We start from the raw sequence: 3783 nt of genomic DNA on the forward strand, positions 1-3783 counted from the left end.
TTCAATTTTTGAAATTTTTTAGAATTTTTGAAAAAAATTCAACTCCGGGGCTTAAAAATTGGCCAAAACCGGTATCGGCGAGACCCGGAGCTAGGTACCTGAAATATTTGTGATAATCGCAGGTTCCTTGTTATAGCCTAGGAGGCCCGAATGATACTTTCTGAAGCTTTCTGAGCGAAAAAAAAAATTTTCAATTTTTGAAATTTTTTAGAATTTTTGAAAAAAATTCAACTCCGGGGCTTAAAAATTGGCCAAAACCGGTATCGGCGAGACCCGGAGCTAGGTACCTGAATTTTTTGTGATAATCGCAGGTTCCTTGTCATAGTCTAGGAGGCCCGAATGATACTTTCTGAAGTTTTCTTAGCGAAAAAAAAAAATTTCAATTTTTGAAATTTTTTAGAATTTTTGAAAAAAATTCAACTCCGGGGCTTAAAAATTGCCTAAAACCGGTATCGGCGAGACCCGGAGCTAGGTACCTGAATTTTTTGTGATAATCGCAGGTTCCTTGTCATAGTCTAGGAGGCCCGAATGATACTTTCTGAAGTTTTCTTAGCGAAAAAAAAAAATTTCAATTTTTGAAATTTTTTAGAATTTTTGAAAAAAATTCAACTCCGGGGCTTAAAAATTGGCCAAAACCGGTATCGGCGAGACCCGGAGCTAGGTACCTGAAATTTTTTGTGATAATCGCAGGTTCCTTGTCATAGTCTAGGAGGCCCGAATGATACTTTCTGAAGCTTTCTTAGCGAAAAAAAAAATTTTCAATTTTTGAAATTTTTTAGAATTTTTGAAAAAAATTCAACTCCGGGGCTTAAAAATTGCCTAAAACCGGTATCGGCGAGACCCGGAGCTAGGTACCTGAATTTTTTGTGATAATCGCAGGTTCCTTGTCATAGTCTAGGAGGCCCGAATGATACTTTCTGAAGTTTTCTTAGCGAAAAAAAAAAATTTCAGTTTTTGAAATTTTTTAGAATTTTTGAAAAAAATTCAACTCCGGGGCTTAAAAATTGGCCAAAACCGGTATCGGCGAGACCCGGAGCTAGGTACCTGAAATTTTTTGTGATAATCGCAGGTTCCTTGTCATAGTCTAGGAGGCCCGAATGATACTTTCTGAAGCTTCTTAGCGAAAAAAAAAATTTTCAATTTTTGAAATTTTTTAGAATTTTTGAAAAAAATTCAACTCCGGGGCTTAAAAATTGCCTAAAACCGGTATCGGCGAGACCCGGAGCTAGGTACCTGATTTTTTTTGTGATAATCGCAGGTTCCTTGTCATAGTCTAGGAGGCCCGAATGATACTTTCTGAGTTTTTCTTAGCGAGAAAAAAAAAAATTTCAATTTTTGAAATTTTTAGAATTTTTGAAAAAAATTCAACTCCGGGGCTTAAAAATTGGCCAAAACCGGTATCGGCGAGACCCGGAGCTAGGTACCTGAAATATTTGTGATAATCGCAGGTTCCTTGTTATAGCCTAGGAGGCCCGAATGATACTTTCTGAAGCTTTCTGAGCGAAAAAAAAAATTTTCAATTTTTGAAATTTTTTAGAATTTTTGAAAAAAATTCAACTCCGGGGCTTAAAAATTGGCCAAAACCGGTATCGGCGAGACCCGGAGCTAGGTACCTGAATTTTTTGTGATAATCGCAGGTTCCTTGTCATAGTCTAGGAGGCCCGAATGATACTTTCTGAAGTTTTCTTAGCGAAAAAAAAAATTTCAATTTTTGAAATTTTTTAGAATTTTGAAAAAAATTCAACTCCGGGGCTTAAAAATTGGCCAAAACCGGTATCGGCGAGACCCGGAGCTAGGTACCTGAAATTTTTTGTGATAATCGCAGGCTCCTTGTCATAGTCTAGGAGGCCGAATGATACTTTCTGAAGTTTTCTTAGCGAAAAAAAAAAATTTCAATTTTTGAAATTTTTTAGAATTTTTGAAAAAAATTCACTCCGGGGCTTAAAAATTGGCCAAAACCGGTATCGGCGAGACCCGGAGCTAGGTACCTGAAAATATTTGTGATAATCGCAGGTTCCTTGTTATAGCCTAGGAGGCCCGAATGATACTTTCTGAAGCTTTCTGAGCGAAAAAAAAATTTTCAATTTTTGAAATTTTTAGAATTTTTGAAAAAAATTCAACTCCGGGGCTTAAAAATTGGCCAAAACCGTATCGGCGAGACCCGGAGCTAGGTACCTGAATTTTTTGTGATAATCGCAGGTTCCTTGTCATAGTCCTAGGAGGCCCGAATGATACTTTCTGAAGTTTTCTTAGCGAAAAAAAAAAAATTTCAATTTTTGAAATTTTTTAGAATTTTTGAAAAAAATTCAACTCCGGGGCTTAAAAATTGCCTAAAACCGGTATCGGCGAGACCCGGAGCTAGGTACCTGAAATTTTTGTGATAATCGCAGGTTCCTTGTCATAGTCTAGGAGGCCCGAATGATACTTTCTGAAGTTTTCTTAGCGAAAAAAAAAAATTTCAATTTTTGAAATTTTTTAGAATTTTTGAAAAAAATTCAACTCCGGGGCTTAAAAATTGGCCAAAACCGGTATCGGCGAGACCCGGAGCTAGGTACCTGAAATTTTTTGTGATAATCGCAGGTTCCTTGTCATAGTCTAGGAGGCCCGAATGATACTTTCTGAAGCTTTCTTAGCGAAAAAAAAAATTTTCAATTTTTGAAATTTTTTAGAATTTTTGAAAAAAATTCAACTCCGGGGCTTAAAAATTGCCTAAAACCGGTATCGGCGAGACCCGGAGCTAGGTACCTGATTTTTTTGTGATAATCGCAGGTTCCTTGTCATAGTCTAGGAGGCCCGAATGATACTTTCTGAAGTTTTCTTAGCGAAAAAAAAAAATTTCAATTTTTGAAATTTTTTAGAATTTTTGAAAAAAATTCAACTCCGGGGCTTAAAAATTGGCCAAAACCGGTATCGGCGAGACCCGGAGCTAGGTACCTGAAATTTTTTGTGATAATCGCAGGTTCCTTGTCATAGTCTAGGAGGCCCGAATGATACTTTCTGAAGCTTTCTTAGCGAAAAAAAAAATTTTCAATTTTTGAAATTTTTTAGAATTTTTGAAAAAAATTCAACTCCGGGGCTTAAAAATTGGCCAAAACCGGTATCGGCGAGACCCGGAGCTAGGTACCTGAAATATTTGTGATAATCGCAGGTTCCTTGTTATAGCCTAGGAGGCCCGAATGATACTTTCTGAAGCTTTCTGAGCGAAAAAAAAAATTTTCAATTTTTGAAATTTTTTTGAAATTTTGAAAAAAATTCAACTCCGGGGCTTAAAAATTGGCCAAAACCGGTATCGGCGAGACCCGGAGCTAGGTACCTGAATTTTTTGTGATAATCGCAGGTTCCTTGTCATAGTCTAGGAGGCCCGAATGATACTTTCTGAAGTTTTCTTAGCGAAAAAAAAAAATTTCAATTTTTGAAATTTTTTAGAATTTTTGAAAAAAATTCAACTCCGGGGCTTAAAAATTGGCCAAAACCGGTATCGGCGAGACCCGGAGCTAGGTACCTGAAATTTTTTGTGATAATCGCAGGCTCCTTGTCATAGTCTAGGAGGCCCGAATGATACTTTCTGAAGTTTTCTTAGCGAAAAAAAAAAATTTCAATTTTTGAAATTTTTTAGAATTTTTGAAAAAAATTCAACTCCGGGGCTTAAAAATTGGCCAAAACCGGTATCGGCGAGACCCGGAGCTAGGTACCTGAAATATTTGTGATAATCGCAGGTTCCTTGTTATAGCCTAGGAGGCCCGAATGATACTTTCTGAAGCTTTCTGAGCGAAAAAAAAAATT

The sequence above is a fragment of the Anopheles marshallii genome (assembly GCF_943734725.1).
Source record: "Anopheles marshallii chromosome X unlocalized genomic scaffold, idAnoMarsDA_429_01 X_unloc_4, whole genome shotgun sequence".
Lineage (NCBI taxonomy): Eukaryota > Metazoa > Arthropoda > Insecta > Diptera > Culicidae > Anopheles > Anopheles marshallii.